Source organism: Eleutherodactylus coqui, chromosome 3, assembly GCF_035609145.1.
Source record: "Eleutherodactylus coqui strain aEleCoq1 chromosome 3, aEleCoq1.hap1, whole genome shotgun sequence".
Taxonomy (NCBI): Eukaryota; Metazoa; Chordata; class Amphibia; order Anura; family Eleutherodactylidae; genus Eleutherodactylus; species Eleutherodactylus coqui.
The window spans coordinates 129,398,846-129,419,761 of NC_089839.1; positions in this window are offsets into that span (position 1 = coordinate 129,398,846).

The window sequence follows — 20,916 nt, forward strand, 5'->3', positions numbered from 1 at the left end:
GCTCATCAGAATGTGTCATTTTCATGGAGTGAGGAGGCTGGGAGGAAGGAGGAGCAGCAGAGTAGAAGACTGGGTGGTCGATAGATTGCTGGATGCATTTTCTTCTATCCACGACAGGACCTGCTCACACTGCTCATTTTGTAATAAAGGTCTACCACGTGGACCCATAAATTGTGATATGAAGCTGGGGACCCCAGAACCTTGCCTCTCTCCTAATCCCGCATCAGCCAGCTGCGATTCACCTGGACCAGGAACTCGGCCTGTGCCCACACCCTCACTTGGACCTCCGCGTCCTCGCCCCCGTCCACGGACACGTCTTCTAGGCCTACCCCTCAGCATGGTGTATTACCAATAGAGCGGACACAGAGCGGTCTGAATAATTATGCAATTAGTGGCGTACAGTTGGAGGCTGACAGCGGCTATGTTACGCACACTGCAGTTCGCAAAAAATTATACTTTAGGCTGCAAAAAGGCCTAGCTGGGTAATAAGGAGCCACTACAACAGTAATGCACACTCTCACAGGTAGCCCTAAGGAGGAGTGTTTTGTTCAGTTTTTTAAAAAAAAAATCAGCCGCCTAGATAGCGTGTATATGTCTTTCTCTCTATCAGCGGCTGTGGGCGTACGCTGTGCGTGAAGTTGACGGGACGCACAGAGCGGTGTAAGAAATTAGGCAATTATTGGCCTGCATTTGGAGGGTCACAGCGGTTATGTAACGCACACTGTAGGCCAAAAAAATTATACGCTGGGCTGCAGAAAGGCCTAGCTGGTTAATAGTAAGCCACTACAACAGTAATGCACACGCTCACAGGTAGCCCTAAGGAGGAGTGTTTTTTCTCTTTTTTTTTTTTTTAAAACCAGCCGCCTAGATAGCGTGTATATGTCTTTTCCTCTATCAGCGGCTGTGGGCGTACGCTGTGCGTGAAGTTGACGGGACGCACAGAGCGGTGTAAAAAATTTGGCAATTATTGGCCTGCACTTGGAGGGTCACAGGGGTTATGTAACGCACACTGTAGGCCAAAACAATTATACGCTGGGCTGCAGAAAGGCCTAGCTGGCTAATAGTGGGCCACTACAACAGTAATGCATACGCTCACAGGTAGCCCTGAGGAGGAGCTTTTTTGGGGTACTTGTTGACAGGATTCTACAATACCACTGTCCCTGCCTGACCAGTACTGCCCCTATACTCCGTATAATTGACTGCAGACTGAGAACCCAATAGTCTGCAGAGCCCAAGATGGAAAAAAAAAAGTGCAAAACTGCTCCCAGCTGCCACAACAGTAATGCACACCGTCAGAGGTAGCCTTAAGAAGGACTGTTGGGGTACATATTGACAGGATTCTACACTACCCCTGTCCCTGCCTGACCAGTACTGCCCATATACTCTGTATAATTGGCTGCAGACTGACAACGCAATAGTCTGCAGAGCCCAAGATGAAAAAAAAAGTGCAAAATTGCTCCAAGCTGCTAGAACAGTAATGCACACAGTCAGAGGTTGCCCTAAGAAGGACCGTTGGGATACTTGTTGACAGGATTGTACACTACCACTGTCCCTGCCTGACCATTACTGCCCCTATACTCTGTATAATTGGCTGCAGACTGACAACGCAATAGTCTGCAGAGCCCAAGATGAAAACAAAAATATTGTGCAAAGCTGCTCCCAGCAGCCATAACAGTAATGCACATGGTCAGATGTGGCCCTAAGAAGGACCGTTGGGGTTCTTGAAGACGCTAACACTATACCTGAATGAGTAACAGCACCTTCCCTAATCTCTGCCAGCATGTGTCTGAGGTGAGCTGCGGGCGGAACCGCTTTAAGTACTCGGCAGTCACTTGATCTCACCAGACACTCACTGCAGGGGGGTGGGATAGGGCTGGCACTAGAGATGAGCGAGCACCAAAATGCTCGGGTGCTCGTTACTCGGGACGAAATTATCGCGATGCTCGAGGGTTCGTTTCGAGTAACAAACCCCATTGAAGTCAATGGGTGACCCGAGCATTTTTGTATATCGCCGATGCTCGCTAAGGTTTTCATTTGTGAAAATCGGGGCAATTCAAGAAAGTGATGGGAACGACACAGCAACGGATAGGGCAGGCGAGGGGCTACATGTTGGGCTGCATCTCAAGTTCCCAGGTCCCACTATAAAGCCACAATAGCGGCAAGAGTGGGCCCCCCCCCCCCAACAATTTTTACTTCTGAAAAGCCCTCATTAGCAATGCATACCTTAGCTAAGCACCACACTACCTCCAACAAAGCACAATCACTGCCTGCATGACACTCCGCTGCCACTTCTCCTGGGTTACATGCTGACCAACCCCCCCCCCCCCCCGCACGACCCAGTGTCCACAGTGCACACCAAACTGTCCCTGCCCAGTCTTCAGCTGCCCTCATGCCACACGCTGGCCTCATAGCCACACCACCCTCATGTCTATTTATAAATGCGTCTGCCATGAGGAGGAACCGCAGGCACACACTGCAGAGGGTTGGCACGGCTAGGCAGCGACCCTCTTTAAAAAGGGCGGGGCGATAGTCCACAATGCTGTACATAAGCAATGAGAAATCCAATCCTGTGCCACCTCCATCTGGAGCTGCACACGTGGGCATAGCAATGGGGAACCTATGTGCCACACACTATTCATTTTGTCAAGGTGTCTGCATGCCCCAGTCAGACCGCGTTTTTTTATAAATAGTCACAGGCAGGTACAACTCCGCAATGGGAATTCCGTGTGCACCCACAGCATGGGTGGCTCCCTGGAACCCACCGGCGGTACATAAATGTATCCCATTGCATTGCCCATCACAGCTGAGGTAATATCGTGCATAATGCAGGTGGGCTTCGGCCCACACTGCATGCCCCAGTCAGACTGGGGTTCTTTAGAAGTGGACACATGCAGTTACAACTCCGTGTGGACCCACAGCATGGGTGGGTGCCAGGAAGCCACCGGCAGTACATAAATATATCCCATTGCAGTACCAAACACAGCTGAGGTAATGTCGTTCTTAATGCAGGTGGGCTTCGGCCCACACTGCATGCCCCAGTCAGACTGGGGTTCTTTAGAAGTTGACACATGCAGTTACAACTCTGTGTGGACCGACAGCATGGGTGGGTGCCAGGAAGCCACCGGCGGTACATAAATATATCCCATTGCAGTGCCCAACACAGCTGAGATAATGTCGTGCTTAATGCAGGTGGGCTTCGGCCCACACTGCATGCCCCAGTCAGACTGGGGTTCTTTAGAAGTGGACACATGCAGTTACAACTCCGTGTGAACCGACAGCATGGGTGGGTGCCAGGAAGCCACCGGCGGTACATAAATATATCCCATTGCAGTGCCCAACACAGCTGAAGTAATGTCGTGCTTAATGCAGGTGGGCTTCGGCCCACACTGCATGCCCCAGTCAGACTGGGGTTCTTTAGAAGTGGACACATGCAGTTACAACTCCCTGTGGACCCACGGCATGGGTGGCTCCCTGGAACCCACCGGCGGTACATAAATATATCCCATTGCAGTGCCCAACACAGCTGATGTAACGTCAGCTGTAATGCAGGTGGGCTAAAAATTAATTTGATTACACTGTAGGCGAGGGCCCCCAAAAATTGGTGTACCAACAGTACTAATGTACCTCAGAAAAATTGCCCATGCCCAACCAAGAGGGCAGGTGAACCCCATTAATCGCTTTGGTTAATGTGGCTTAATTGCTAACTAGGCCTGGAGGCAGCCCAGTTAAAATAAAAATTGGTTGAGGCGAAAGTTTCAACGCTTTAATGAGCATTGAAACGTATAAAAATTGTTTAGAAAAATTATATGACTGAGCCTGTGGGCCTAAGAAAAATTGCCCGTTCGGCGTGATTATGTGAGGTTTCAGGAGGAGGAGCAGGAGGAGGAGAAGGAATATTATACACAGATTGATGAAGCAAAAATGTCCCCGTTTTTGATGGTGATAGAGAACGATGATTCCATCCGCGGGTGCAGCCTACGTATTGCTTAGGTATCGATGCTGTCCGCTGGTGAAGAAGAGAAGTCTGGGGAAATCCAGGCTTTGTTCATCTTGATGAGTGTAAGCCTGTCGGCACTGTCGGTTGACAGGTGGGAACGCTTATCCGTGATGATTCCCCCAAGCCACACTAAACACGCACTCTGACAAGACGCTAGCCGCAGGACAAGCAAGCACCTCCAGGGCATACAGCGCGAGTTCAGGCCACGTGTCCAGCTTCGACACCCAGTAGTTGTAGGGGGCAGAGGCGTCACCAAGGACGGTCGTGCGATCGGCTACGTACTCCCTCACCATCCTTTTACAGTGCTCCCGCCAACTCAGCCTTGACTGGGGACCGGTGACACAGTCTTGCTGGGGAGCCAGAAAGCTGGCAAAGGCCTTGGAGAATGGTTCCCTGCCTGCGCTGTACATGTTGCCTGATCTCTGCGCCTCCCCTGCTACCTGGCCCTCGGAACTGCGCCTTCGGCCACTAGCGCTGTCGGATGGGAAGTTTACCATCAGTTTGTCCACCAGCGCCCTGTGGTTTAGCATCATTCTGGAACCCCTTTCCTCTTCGGGAATGAGAGTGGAAAGGTTCTCCTTATACCGTGGGTCGAGCAGTGTGTACACCCAGTAATCCGTAGTGGCCAGAATGCGTGTAACGCGAGGGTCATGAGAAAGGCATCCTAACATGAAGTCAGCCATGTGTGCCAGGGTACCTGTACGCAACACATGGCTGTCCTCACTAGGAAGATCACTTTCAGGATCCTCCTCCTCCTCCTCCTCCTCCTCTGGCCATACATGCTGAAAGCATGACAGGCAAGCAGCATGTGTACCCTCAGCAGTGGGCCAAGCTCTCTCTTCCCCCTCCTCCTCATGTTCCTCCCCCTCCTCCTCCTCCTCCTCCTCCTCTGGCCATACACGCTGAAAGGATGACAGGCAAGCAGCATGTGTACCCTCAGCAGTGGGCCAAGCTGTCTCTTCCCCCTCCTCCTCATGCTCTTCCCCCTCCTCCTCCTCCTCAACGCGCTGAGATATAGACATGAGGGTGCTCTGACTATCCAGCGACATACTGTCTTCCCCCGCCTCCGTTTCCGAGTGCAAAACGTCTGCCTTTATGATTTGCAGGGAACTTCTCAAGAGACAAAGCAGAGGAATGGTGACACTAATGATTGCAGCATCCCCGCTCACCATCTGGGTAGACTCCTCAAAGTTTCCAAGGACCTGGCAGATGGCTGCCAACCAGGCCCACTCTTCTGTAAATAATTGAGGAGGCTGACTCCCACTACGCCGCCCATGTTGGAGTTGGTATTCCGCAATAGCTGTACGCTGCTCATAGAGCCTGGCCAACATGTGGAGGGTAGAGTTCCACTGTGTGGGCACGTCGCACAGCAATCGGTGCACTGGCAGATGAAGCCGATGTTGCAGGGTCCGTAGGGTGGCAGCGTCCGTGTGGGACTTGCGGAAATGTGCGCAGAGCCGGCGCACCTTTCCGAGCAGGTATGACAAGTGTGGGTAGCTTTTCAGAAAGCGCTGAACCACCAAATTAAAGACATGGGCCAGGTATGGCACGTGCGTGAGGCTGCCGAGCTGCAGAGCCGCCACCAGGTTACGGCCGTTGTCACACACGACCATGCCCGGTTGGAGCTCAGCGGCGCAAGCCAGCGGTCGGTCTGCTCTGTCAGACCCTGCAGCAGTTTGTTGGCCGTCTGCCTCTTCTCTCCTAAGCTGAGTAGTTTCAGCACGGCCTGCTGACGCTTGCCCACCGCTGTGCTGCCATGCCGCGTGACACCGACTGCTGGCGACGTGCTGCTGCTGACACATCTTGATTGCGAGACAGAGGTTACGTAGGAGGAGGGTGGTTTAGTGGAGGAAGCATACACCGCCGCAGATACCACCACCGAGCTGGGGCACGCAATTCTGGGGGTGGGTAGGACGTGAGCGGTCCCAGGCTCTGACTCTGTCCCAGCCTCCACTAAATTCACCCAATGTGCCGTCAGGGAGATATAGTGGCCCTGCCCGCCTGTGCTTGTCCACGTGTCCGTTGTTAAGTGGACCTTTCCAGTAACCGAGTTGGTGAGGGCGCGTACAATGTTGCGGGAGACGTGGTCGTGCAGGGCTGGGACGGCACATCGGGAAAAGTAGTGGCGACTGGGAACCGAGTAGCGCGGGGCCGCTGCCGCCATCATGCTTTTGAAAGCCTCCGTTTCCACAAGCCTATACGGCAGCATCTCCAGGCTGATCAATTTGGCTACGTGCACGTTTAACGCTTGAGCGTGCGGGTGCGTGGCGGTGTACTTGCGATTGCGCTCAAACAGTGGCGCTAGCGCCGTCTGGACGCTGCGCTGAGAGACATTGCTGAATGGGGCCGAGGACAGCGGAGGTGAGGGTGTGGGTGCAGGCCAGGAGATGGTAGTGCCTGTGTCCTCAGAGGGGGTTTGGATCTCAGTGGCAGGTTGGGGCACAGGGGGAGAGGCAGCGGTGCAAACCGGAGGCGGTGAACGGCCTTCGTCCCACCTTGTGGGGTGCTTGGCCATCATATGTCTGCGCATGCTGGTGGTGGTGGCTCCCCAGCTGATCTTGGCGCGACAAAGGTTGCACACCACTGTTCGTCGGTCGTCAGGCGTCTCTGTGAAAAACTGCCACACCGTTGAGCACCTTGACCTCTGCAGGGTGGCATGGCGCGAGGGGGCGCTTTGGGAAACATTTGGTGGATTATTCGGTCTGGCCCTGCCTCTACCCCTGGCCACCGCACTGGCTCGGCCTGTGCCCACACCCTGACTTGGGCCTCCGCGTCCTCGCCCGCTTCCACATCCTGTAGGCCTACCCCTACCCCTCAGCATGGTGTATTACCAGTAGTGCAGAAACAGAATGCTGTAATTAAATGTGCCGCTTATTGGCCTGTGGTTGGAGGCTGACTTCACTTACGGAACGCCAGTAAATAATTTTGCGCAACCCTGCTGTAACACTTAGCTGGCTGCGTATGAATAAGGAGGACTACTGCACCCAGCAGAGACCCAGAACACTGAGGACAGTCACAGGCAGCCCAAATAGATTTTTTTCCCCAAATTTTTTTGCAAAGGCCCACTGCCTATATTCAATAAATATGTCTCTTCTCTCTCTGCATCACCACTACTGGCCCTGGAGTATGTCAAATAACTGCAGAGTGTTGCACTGTGGACTGCAATACAGCGGTGATTTAACAGCCAACACAGAGCCAGGAAATAATTTTGCGCAAGCCTGCTGTAACACTTAGCTGGCTGCATATGAATTAGGAGGACTACTGCACCCAGCAGAGACCCAGAACACTGAGGACAGTCACAGGCAGCCCAAATAGATTTTTTTCCCCAAATGTTTTTGCAAAGGCCCACTGCCTATATTCAATAAATATGTCTCTTCTCTCTCTGCATCACCACTACTGGCCCTGGAGTATGTCAAATAACTGCAGAGTGTTGCACTGTGGACTGCAATACAGCGGTGATTTAACAGCCAACACAGAGCCAGGAAATAATTTTGCGCAAGCCTGCTGTAACACTTAGCTGGCTGCATATGAATTAGGAGGACTACTGCACCCAGCAGAGACCCAGAACACTGAGGACAGTCACAGGCAGCCCAAATAGATTTTTTTCCCCAAATGTTTTTGCAAAGGCCCACTGCCTATATTCAATAAATATGTCTTCTGTCCCTGCCTCACAATATATGTCTTCTGTCCCTGCCTAACCACCACTTCTGGCCCTGGAGTATGTATAATTACTGCAGGGCGCAATGCTCTGCACGGCCGATATACCAAAAAAAAAAAAAGTGCAACACTGCAAAAAGCAGCCTCCACAGTACTGCACACGGTTAGATGTGGCCCTAAGAAGGACCGTTGGGGTTCTTGAAGCCTAAAATACTCCTAACGCTCTCCCTATAGCAGCTCCACCAAGACAGCACTTTCCCTCCTCTATGTCAGAACAAATCTGTGGCGAACCGCGGGAGGGGCCGATTTTTATACTCGGGTGACACCTGATCTCGCCAGCCACTCACTGCAGGGGGGTGGTATAGGGCTTGAACGTCGCAGGGGGAAGTTGTAATGCCTTCCCTGTCTTTCTATTGGCCAGAAAAGCGCGCTAACGTCTCAGAGATGAAAGTGAAAGTAACTCGAACATTGCGTGGTACTCGTCACGAGTAACGAGCATCTCGAACACGCTAATACTCGAACGAGTATCAAGCTCAGACGAGTACGTTCGCTCATCTCTAGCTGGCACGTCACAGGAGGAAGTTGAAATGCCATCCCTGCATGTCTATTGGCCAGAAAATGGCGCAAAACATGCAGGGAAGGAAATGGAATTGACTCGAGTACTGCGTGGTGCTCGTCTCCAGTAACGAGCCTCTCGAGTACCCTAATACTTGAGCGAGCATCAAGCTCGGACGAGTACGTTCGCTCATCTCTAATTGTATATATAATTTGAGTACAAAAGAATAACATGAATCAAGTTTTCTGACTTTTCCATCTTTGGAACTCGCCCTATTTGTCACATAGCAAAATGAATCCAGGCTTGGCCCTCCTACTCCTGGGAATTGATAACTTCCCATTGGAATCTAAAACCAACATTTGCCACATCCCACATGCATCATGCCTCACCATTGTATGCAACTAGAAAAGTAACAAAACAGCTTCCATAAAAGACATTATTTCTATAGTATCAAATAACTGCATAAATGAAAAATTGCTAGCAATTCAAAACGTGACTTTTTTTAAACTGCAGAACACAGGTGTAAATGCTTTATTAAAGTTGCAAGAAAGCATGCCCCAAGTCATGCAAAATATTTACTCTAGAAAACTAGCATGTTTTGATAAATCCATCCCTTGTGTTCTCCCAAATAATAAATACCTAGTAAATCTGCAATAAAATGGGATACAGCTCACCATCTGAATGATCAAATGTGTAAATTCATGAGAGATGATAAACATCAGTTCACGGAGACAAGCCACCAGGGTGGAAATCCAGTAAATATATTGCAGAAACAAAGGTAGCAAGCTCTCTGTTGAAAGTCCTTATCTTTACTGGAACATAGCCTTAAAACCATGTGGAAATCGTAATCACATAATATAGCCTATGCATTACAGTTTAGCAAAGCCTTACTCATAGCATGTTTATTAAAGTAACTCACTAGATTATATATGATGATATGACGTATAGTAAAGCCCACTTTTGTAATAAATGAAATAACAATAAAACAATCTAGTAAAGTTATAAACATATCAAAAACCAACACAAACAATATAAACATATTAATTTATGTACAGTACATAAATTCTGTTTGTTGGTTCAGACTGAAAGAAAATCTGGTATGCAATTGCATAATCCAGAAAGCCTCATGTGACTAGAGTTTACCAAACCAGTCACCTACTCTCATTGCGTGTGACACCCTTTCTATGCCAGTAACTTTTATAGATGAAGTGTCGCCCTGATGAATTTCAAGGAAGTGATGAGATGCCCCTCGATAAAGCACATCTGGTGTTCTTAATGTTTGGAAGTGAACCAAATGTTTGCTCAGTAATGTGTGTTTTATATTTAAGTGACATGCAGCTAACACTTTGTTTACAACAAGCTGTACATTTTATTATATAAACTACATAGGTTGTATGACAATTAATATATGAATTAATAGAAAAGGTCTAGGTAGTGGCACAGGAAATTAATTTTATCTAGGATGGCCACATTTATACCATCCTTTAAAATTCATGTAACTAGAACAAGAGTTAGCAGAACTGGTATATAAACTAATGGATACAATGTTACCTGTGGTGAAGGATTTTTTAGCAATAAATTTGATACTAAGTTAATACAAAGGACTCATCCTGTAATAATAATGGAATATCGAAGAAGTGAACACTATATGCAGTGTTAAATGTCAAAACATGTTCCGATGGTAATTTCTTGTTTGAATTAGTTAGATATTAATTTCTAGACTTGGAATCAGTTATCATTTTGCATGGGTGTTATGTACAATTTTTTGTTATAGCCACAATGAGATATTCTGTTAACAATAGTCTGGAATTCTAAATTATAATCTGTGATGAACATACACGTATATACCTAACAAATTCACGCAAAGGAAGATTTTTCACAATATGTGGAGTGACAGCTTTTTTCTATATAATTTAGTTTGGACCTTATGCAAACTAAAATCATCTGTCAGTGAGATGTCCAAAAAATAAGTGGTAGATGAATGTTGCTACAATGTAAGTGATACATTATAATTATTTGAATTTAAATACATAATAACATCAGAAGAAGTAGCTTGCCATATAAGGCCTTCCTCTAGGCCATAAAGAGGATGGTGGGAGAGGGTGAAAAACAAATGCCAATTGAGTCTGATAAACTGGAAGTAGGCATATTTTGTTTAAATAGTAAAGACAAAGGTTCTTTTTCAACTTGAGTTTGAAATAAATCCATGGCAGAAGCCCTTGATTATAATGAGTAAAAATTTCGATTAAGAATTTTTTTCTCTGTCTAAAAACTGGTGTAAGTGCTTTGATAAAGTTGCAAAAAAAAGTATGTTCCTAAACATTAAACTTTTTTTACCCCAGAAAACTAGCACGTTTTGATAAATGCACCCATGTGTTCACGGAAATTAATAAAGATCTGAACTTTACATAAATAAAGTGTATCAAACTGTATACAGTCATAGTTCAGGCTGGTTAAAGCATAACTAAAATAAGAAGTTACAGTAAAATAATGCATTGAACATTAACTTAACAGTAAGAATAATCCATTGTTAGGTTTTAGACCTCCAACGAAAGTCTATCTAGGGTATATTTATTACGATGCATCTAATTCTATAAAGACCAATACTAAAATGGGAAAGATATCACTAAAAAGCCCTCAAATTATTTGGCATAATAATATTACATCTTATACAAAATCACTTTACACAAGGATAAAGTCTAAGAAATACCCATAACGTATGCGGCCTAAAAACACATTTGTCACATGGCTTACTATCTAAACCTAAATGTAATCCATTTAGGTACTCATTAGGATGGAAAACCTTATGGTAATGAAATTTTGCACGAAATTATGAAAAGTAACAAAAACATCTAAATAATATACCTTGAAAATAATTTAGAAAATAATGAAAAAAATATATATAAATGAACATACACAAAATGGAAGCAAAATGGTCTACTATATCAACCCAATAAATATCATAAATAAGCCCCCAGTGGAGTAAATAATACAACAAAGGACCAACTACATATGAATACTTCTGATATGGTTGCAACAATAAGTCAGTTAACTCTTTGGAAATACCAGAATTAATGGAAATATAATGATTCATAATTTGAATGCCTGAATTGTTATCTGTCTAACAATTTTAGATCAACACTATTTAACTAAACTAATAAGACACAAACAATTATACAATTCATGTATTTTATTGAGCATATTTAGTAAATATCAAGAAAGATGGATGAGTGAGTGCCCATTTGTTGCTCTCTCTCACACCGACCACATAGTGCATCCTTGTATTTACCCCTTAAACTATACATATTACATTCCAATTACAGACTACTGACTATATATGTGGCCCTCTCTGTATAAGGCTTCTCCCACATAGCCGTAGGCGTTTTTACACGCACCTACCTATCTAATGTTTGTGCACCCATTCAGACAGCCCAGGCCCGATGCATATACGGCGAGACCGCAATGCCATTGGGCAGGGAGAGACAGCTGGTGGTGGCTCTGCAGCTTAGCAGACTAACACACGTGCCATGCCTGGCCCACGTGTTCAATCTGGTGGTTCAGCGGTTTCTGAAAAACTACCCCCATTTGTCTGACCTGCTCAGCAAGGTGCGTCGTGTGTGCGCCCATTTCAGGAAGTCCACCACAGATGCTGCCACCTTCAGGACACTGCAGAATCGCTTCCAGCTGCCAGTGCACCGACTGCTGTGCGACGTGCCCACATGCTGGAATTCTACGCTGCACATGTTGGCCAGGCTGTACGAGCAGCATAGAGCCATAGTAGAATACCAGCTGCAACATGGCCGGCGGAGTGGTAGTCAGCCTCCACAGTTCTTCACAGAGGAGTGGGCATGGATGGCAGATATCTGTCAGGTCCTAGGAAACTTTGAGGAGTCTACACAAATGGTGAGCGGTGATGCAACCATTATCAGCATTACCATCCTGCTGCTTTGCCTGCTGAGACATTCGCTGGTAAGCATAAAGGTCGATGCTTTGCGGTTAGAACAGGAGATGGGGGATGAAAATATGTCGCTTGATAGCCAGACCACCCTCACGCCTGTATCTCAGCGCATATTGGAGGAGGAGGAGGAGGGAAAAGAGACTGCTGTCAACACTGCAGAGGGTACCCATGCTACTTCCCTCACATCTGTTCAGCGTGTATGGGCTGAAGAGGAGGAGGATCATGAAAGTCATCCTCCTAGTGATAAGGTTAAAAAAAAAAAAATGCTCCTGCGCTGCCTCAAACAAACGACCGGTTTTGACAATAGTGATATTGTCTAAAAAGGTTGATTTAGGTACAACGCGTTTCGTTGCTAAACACGACTTTATCAAGTACATAATGCATTACATGATAATACATCTTTATATAGTTACTTACAAGTGTAGTATGGTGGTTATCTCATTGCAGTTCCGGGTGGTAGCCGCTCACATGACCTCCACGTCATATGTGCGGTGTTGGATAGTAGTAAAAGTGAAACCGAAACTACTTCCGGGATTCGGGGAGATCATGTGACAAGGTGGTCACATGATCGATGATGTGAGTATGTCTGCCTGCCCACTCCAGTGGCTTAGTGGTGTAAACACCCGTTGTATTTCTATTTATATTGTGTGATAAATAGAAATACAATGGGTGTTTACAAATGCAGAGAAAAGAAATGTAAATGCTGTTGGAATATCACACACAAACGGAAAGAAATAGAAACAAAAGAAGGAGTACCCCATGAAATTAAACAATATCTCACATGCAAAACCAGATCAGTTATTTACCTACTAGAGTGCCCATGTGGACACAGGTATGTGGCTCGAACTATAAATTCCCTAAGAGAGAGGATAAATAAACATTGCAACAATATAAAAAATGGGTTCATAAAACATAGTGTGTCGCGCCATTTTTTACAGGTTCACAACAAGGACTTTAAACATGTGAAGGTTACACCCCTTGAATTTATATACAGTAAATCCATTCAAAAACTACGCGAGAAGGAAATGTTTTGGATTTTTCGCTTAGACACACTAGTACCTAATGGATTGAATGCAGTATTAGAAAAAAATCTAACAATGTGATACTCCACTGTGTAAAATATAATGTTTTATTATGCATGGAACTTTCCGTATTTTACTATAACTAGAATTATGCATAATTCTCTCTCTCGATTATACGGTTTTTTATTGTGTTTTTATTGTATATGGTACTAAACTACATCATGATCATATTCTTTCCAGATATGAAATACAAAAAATCTCGGCTGACATGTATGTATACGTAATTTTGGACAAGGATAGAAAATTCTAATTTTATATATATTTATTTATTTTTTAATGACAAAATTAATATTCCTCTTTTCATAACAGTTTATAATGTACTGTCCAAATGCATCTACCAAGATATGTATTTATTTATTTATTCATTTATTTATTTATGTATCTATTTTTTAACCATATTAATATATATCATAATTTAGCCATTTATTCTAAATTCAGGATTAACCAAATCCAGGAACAATCAAATTTCAACTTGAACGGCAACAGGGATAACACCTGCGGTTCACATAGTAACACAGGCCTAACTCCTATGCTAGGAAAGGTTACCATAGTAACACAGGGTTCCCGTGCCCAGCGTTACCACACCAATGACGTCATCACGTCATTCAGCATCATCACGCAGCTTCACGCTGCCGCTCTAAGTAATATTCACATGATTTAATCCCCCATCCGAGAGCTATCACGCCGGTGACATAATCTTGCCACCCGGCACCATTACATCTTCTAATGCTGCTTTCCAGTGCAGCGGTGAGAGACCCCAACACCCCATCGTAGCGTCACCACGCCGATGACGTCATCACGTCAGCCAACATCACCACGCCGACTAACGTTGCCATCTAATACTGTAGAGAGTAAATCCAGCCCCCACATCCACCTATAATAAGCCTTACACCACTAAGCCACTGGAGTGGGCAGGCAGACATACTCGCATCATCGATCATGTGACCACCTTGTCACATGATCTCCCCGAATCCCGGAAGTAGTTTCGGTTTCACTTTTACTACAATCCAACACCGCACATATGACGTGGAGGTCATGTGAGCGGCTACCACCCGGAACTGCAATGAGATAACCACCATACTACACTTGTAAGTAACTATATAAAGATGTATTATCATGTAATGCATTATGTACTTGATAAAGTCGTGTTTAGCGACGAAACGCGTTGTACCTAAATAAACCTTTTTAGACAATATCACTATTGTCAAAACCAGTCGTTTGTTTGAGGCAGCGCAGGAGCATTTTTTATTTATTTTTTTTTTAACCTTATTACTACATCGTGGGCCCAATCCAGCATTGGACACAGCAGCTCTGCAGCGGCACTCCAGCAACCAGGGAACCTGTTGGACGCCTTAGGAAAGATCCCATAGAGATCTGATAAGCCAACTCGGACTTGGAGGTGGTGGGACTCCTCTCCACAGGAGTTTCCACCACACGCCGGGTGAGTCATTTTATTTCATTTTTATTTTCTTCTACGTTATGACCAATCATTACGTTTTTATCATATGGACACACTAATATACTCTCCCTATTAGCCACCTGAAGCGCCTCCCTGACTATTTCTTTATAATCCTCCTAGTGAGGACAGTGATGTGTTGCATACTGGGACTCTGGCACATGGCTGACTTCATGTTAGGCTGCCTTTCCCATGACCCTCGCGTTAGACGCATTCTGGCCAACCAGGATTACTGGGTGTTCACTCTTCTCGACTCCGGTATAAGGATAACCTTTCCACTCTCATTCCCGAAAAGAAAAGGAGTACGACAGTGATGCAATACCACAGGGCCCTGGTGGAAAAGCTAATGCTAAACTTCTTATCTGACCACCCTAACCTAAGAGGACATACTTCAGTGGGCCATCAGGCAGCATGTCCAATGCAGGCAGGGGAACACTCTCCAAGGCCTTTGCCAGTTTTATGGCTCCCCAGCCAGACTGTGTCACCACTCCCCAGTCTAGGCTGAGTCGGAGGGAACACTGTAAAAAGATGGTCAGGGAGAACCTAGCTGACTGTACCAACGTCTTCTGTGATCCCTCTATTCCATACAACTATTGGGTGTCAAAGCTGGACACGTGGCACAAACTTGTGCTGTACGCCTTGGAGGTGCTGGCCTGCTCTGCCACTAGCGTCTTATCAAAGAAGGTGTTTAGTGCTGCTGGGGGGATCATCACAGATAAGCATACCCAACTGACAGCGCTGACAGGCTTACACTCATTAAGATAAACAAAGGCTGGATTTCCCCAGACTTCTCTTCTCCACCAGTGGAAAGCAGCGGAACATAAAGATTCTTTCAGCTGGAAGAGGAGAACCATGCATTCTCTATCACCCCAAAAAAGGGGAGAAGTTACTTAGTCTATCCCTCTCTGATCTTCCTCCTCCTCTTCCCAAACCAGCATGTCATCACATTGAGCAGCCAATTTTTCAGAGGGCCAAAAGGCTCTGTTAAAACTAATTTTTTCAGAGGGCTGCCTCCAGGCTCTGTTATCAAATTAAGCAACTACGAGCTCTGTCTTTAAAAAATGTTTCTGGGTTTCACCTTCACCGTGGGTAAACCAATGTTTCAGGGGTTCACCTATACTCTGGTTACAGAAAGGTTTCTGGGGTTTGCCTATACTCTGGCCAAAGAAAGGTTTCAGGGGTTCGCCTATACTCGCTACAGAAAGGTTTCAGTGATTCGCCTATACTCTTGCTACAGAAATGTTTCAGGGGTTCGCCTATAGTCTTGCTACAGAAAGGTTTTGGGGGTTCGCCTATACTCTTGCTACAGAAAGGTTTCAGGGGTTCGCCTATACTGTGGGTACACAAGGGTTTCCTATAGCGGTGTTCAGCTATCTGACACATGCACAGAATGAATTGTGTGGGTACACAAGGGTTTCCCATAGCGGTGTTCAACTATCTTAGGCCGATGTCCTGGGCGGGGTGCAACTGTGCCAGGTTTCCCCAGTGGAATTTCTTTGTGGTTCATCTAGTCTTTGGAGTGATGAAAGGAACCGTAACTGATTTAATGAGACGTTCACAGCAGTACTAGCATCCGAGTCCGCACATTGGGTCAACCAGGTGCAGGCTGGGACCGAGTCTGACCCTGGGCCCGCTCACGTGCTTCCCACATAGAGGATTGAGAGTCCTACCTCAGTCATGGTTTCTCGGGCTTATTGTGCCACTTCCTCCTCCTTCTTGGGGTCTGGGGATCAGCACTGGCCAACATGTATTTGCTCTCGTGTTACCACAGTTATCTGGGACACTGGTTTGGACCAATCAAAAGAAGCATAACTGATTTAATGAGACGTTCACTGCAGTACTAGCATCCGAGTCCGCTTTATGCCCACGTTTGTTGTGCCTAGTAGTGCACACTAGGCTTTCGCAAGCATCCTGGCTATATAACAGTTCAACTCATTGTACACTGCCTGTTTTTGGATGTCCGCTGAGTTTAATGCCCGAAGTGGTAAACAGACGGATACGTTTGGGTATGATAAACGCACGCATCCCTGGGGGTCTGCGCTGGCCGGCATGTATTATCTCTCATGTTACAACTTACCACAGTTATCCGAGATACTGGATTGGAGCGTTCACAGGAAGTGTAACTGACTTAATGAGACTTTCACAGGGTTACTGTATACCTGTGGTAGCTACTTTTGCGACACCTCCTGCTTCAAACCAATTTGTTTTTAGTATGCGTTGCTGCATTGTGGAGATGTGTAGAAGTACTGGCATCTGAGTCCCCTTTATGCCCACGTTAGCGGCTCCTGACAATTTTGTGACGGAGGTGGCACGGGATTGGAATTATGATCGTACGTTAATTTATCAGCAATTCTCATCAGCATTGTGGGCTATCGCCTGCAATTTCAAAGAGGGTCACTGCCAGGCCCTGACCACCCTCTGCAGTGTGTGTCTCCAGTTCCTCCTCATCCAATACGCACTTATAAATCGACATGAGGGTGGTGTGGTTATCGAGCGAGCATGTGGCATGAGGGCAGCTGAACGCTGCGCAGGGAAACTTTTGTGTGCGCTGTGGACGCAGGCTCGTGCGGGGTATTGGACAGCAATGCCAGCATGTAACACAGGAGAAGAGAGGGGCGTGTCCGGCAGATGGCGGGATAGGTCGCATACCAGGCAAGCTCCCGCATCCTTCACTCGGCCTGCGGCACCAGAAAAGCAGCACAAACTCACCCCCGGACGTGTTATGGTAAAGAGGAGGCAGCCGCGGTCACAGTCGTCCACTCCAAGCAGGGGAAGAGGCTTGATGGAGAAGTTTCTCGGCATCCGAGCGGAGCCCTCCACGAGGCCCAAGATGGCGCCCGATCTTGCAAGACCGCGGAAACTGTAGTCAGACCTCTCTGCTTCGGTGGAGAAGGAGCAGCAGCGTGGAGGGACTTCACAGGGGAATGGAGTCCAGGAACACTCGCCTGATACCAGGGGGAGACCGAGAGGAGGCCACTGGAACAAAGCAGCCATGGAGGGGGAGACGCTGGAGAGCTCACCAGAAAGAGGAACAGTGAGTAGTACGGGCAGCAGCCCCTGCACACAGAGCAACACACTCTTCCCCTCAGCCCAAAATCCCACAGAGGGCAGGAGTGGTAGTCCATATTTGTGGCCACAGACCCCAGGACCCTCCGCCACAGGCGCCCCAGCAAGCAAAGGGAACTGAGGCCCCTCTGGAGGGGCAGGTGACCAATCGCACTTAGTGCAGATGCTGGCAATAAATAGGCCAGTAGCTCACCTATGTAGCATTTACAACTGCCTAATGCTGCATAAGGTTTCTCTTGATAAACCTTCTTTCCTCTTTTCTTCTTCACTCGTCCTTTTCTTAACTCCTTTCCCACTTCCCCCTACCAGCCTTCGTCCCTACTACCATCCCTTCATTGCCGACCTACAGTCATGTCTACTAACACCAAAACCAGATGGCTGATCTAAATTCTTGTTCCTTCAACACGAGGGGGTTGAACAAACCTGCCAAGACAGGGCAAATCTTAGAACATTTTCACTGGAAAAAAATAATGATCGCCCTCATTCAGGAAACACATTTCCAAGATACTATAATCTCCAAATGTAAACATCGCCACTATACCACATGGTTCCACAGCCCCCACCCAACGAAAAAAGCGGGTGGCACATCCATAGCTATCCACAAATGTCTACCTCATAAACTCATATCCTCTGAAGTGGATAGGGGCGGGCGATACATATTCCTAAAGATTCAGGTGAACAACAAAACTTTAATGGTGGCTAACGTTTACTTTCCTAATCAGGACCAGAAATATTTCAGAATCCGGGTGTTGGGGGCTTTGGCAAACTTTGCAGAGGGGTCCAACATCATCCTTGGAGGTGACTTCATTCTAAGCATGGATCCTATACGTGACTCCTCAGGGGGTAAGTCGGGGGTTTCCCCCTCTGTCACACGCAAACTCAGATCAGAACTAGCGAACCTCAGATTGGTAGATCTTTGGAGAATCCTACACCCAGGGGAGAGGGACTATAGCTATTACTCCTCCACCCATAATAACTATCACAGATTGGATTACCTTTTCATATCACATGGGTTGTTAGATCCCCCTCCTCTTCGATGGGCACGTTTATATGGTCAGACCATGCTCCAGTCTGGGGGTCCTTGATGGCAGGCAGGAGGGACAGCACGACCTCTACGTGGCGCTTGAATGATAACCTACTAGATGACGCAGCCTGTATACAGGAGATACAGCAGGCCATAGATAATTTCAGAATTGACCACTATACAGACCCCACAGCAGCCCCTATGAAGTGGGAAGCCCTCAAGTGTGTTCTCCGAGGGATATTTATTTCGCACGGGGCCAGGCTAAAAAAAAACTGAATGGCTAAGTAAGAAGAACTGTTGACACACGTAGATAAACTAGAGGCAACTAACAAGTCATCCCCATCAGATAACACCGTCGCAGAAATATCATCAACCCAGTTGGACATACTTCGTATACTCGACCAGGCCTCGCTGTGCCGGCGGGATGAATTAAAAGGGAGGTTGTATGAGTTCGGAGATAAATGCGGAAGGGGACTAGCAAGGGCTCTAAATCTCAGTTCACAGCAGACGTACGTGTTTGCTGTCAACAAGCCGGGAGAGAGGTTGGTCCATCATAACGCCGGGATCCTTGAGAGCTTTCACTTATTCTATCAGGACCTATATAGCCTAGAGGAGGGACAGGGAGATCGGGGACAGGAGTTCGGTACAGAGAGAGATGCTTATATTGCAACCCACACCCCTAATCATATCCCAGATACTGATAAACAGGCTCTCAAAGGAGATTTCACGCTCCAGGAGCTGAAGGAGGCGGTAATGTCCTTGAAGATCAGCAAGAGTCCAGGTCCGGATGGTTTTACACTGCGATTCTTTAAGACATGCATAGAACAGCTAGCTCCGCTGATGCTTGAGGCCTTTAATGCAATTTCTAGAACTTGCCCCTTCCCGAGGCAGGCTTTGCAAGCGGTAATCATGGTCTTACCTAAACCCGCTAAGGACCCCGCCTGTTGCAGGAACTATAGACCGATCTCGCTATTAAAGGTGGACACAAAGCTGTTCTCTAAGATGCATGTGGGTCGCCTACAGCCCCTCATCCGCGCCCTGATACATGGAGACCAAGTAGGCTTTGTCCCTGGCAGGGAAGCAGGAGACAATGCAATTAGGACATAAGCACGCTCGTCTAGGGCCTCGGGATCAGATAACCAGTTATGTCTCTTGGCGGTTGACGCCGAAAAAGCGTTTGACAGGGTGGGCTGGGGGTTCCTGGAGGCAACCCCCAAGCGTATTGGGCTAGGCCCAAGGTTTTTGGGATGGATTATGGCACTGTATACCGACCCCTCTGCCCAAATAAGGGTTAATGGTAGACTATCTCAACAGATTCAGATCAAGAACGGCACCCGTCAGGGTTGCCCCCTGTCTCCCTTCCTATATATCCTTGTTATGGAGACCTTGGCCAATGCCCTCCGGACAAACGTTAATATCAGAGGTGTCCAGGCGAACAACGACAAACAAAAAATTGCCCTTTACACCAATGACCTATTAATATACATAACTAATAGAGATGAGCGAACGTACTCGTCTGAGCTTGATACTCGTTCGAGTATTAGCGTGTTCGAGATGCTCGTTACTTGAGGCGAGTACCACGCGATGTTCGAGTTACTTTCACTTTCATCTCTGAGATGTTAGCGCGCTTTTCTGGCCAATAGAAAGACAGGAAGGGCATTACCACTTCCCCCTGCGACGTTCAAGCCCTATACCACCCCCCTGCAGTGAGTGGCTGGCGAGATCAGGTGTCACCCGAGTATATAAATCGGCCCCTCCCGCGGCTCGCCACAGATGCATTCTGACAGAGATCAGGGACAGTGCTGCTGGTGCCGGAGCTGCAATAGGGAGAGCGTTAGGAGTTATTTTAGGCTTCAAGAACCCCAACGGTCCTTCTTAGGGCCACATCTGACCGTGTGCAGTACTGTTGAGGCTGCTTTTAGCAGTGTTGCACAATTTTATTTTTTTTTGTATATCAGCAGTGCAGAACATTGCGTCCGCAGTCTGCAGTCATTGTACAGAGTATAGGGCCAGTACTGGTGAGGCAGGGAAAGAGATATTCAGGCTATATACGCAGTGGGCTTTTTCCAAAAAATTGATCGCCGTCATCCCGCCAGAGGGAAACAGTATACATAATATTA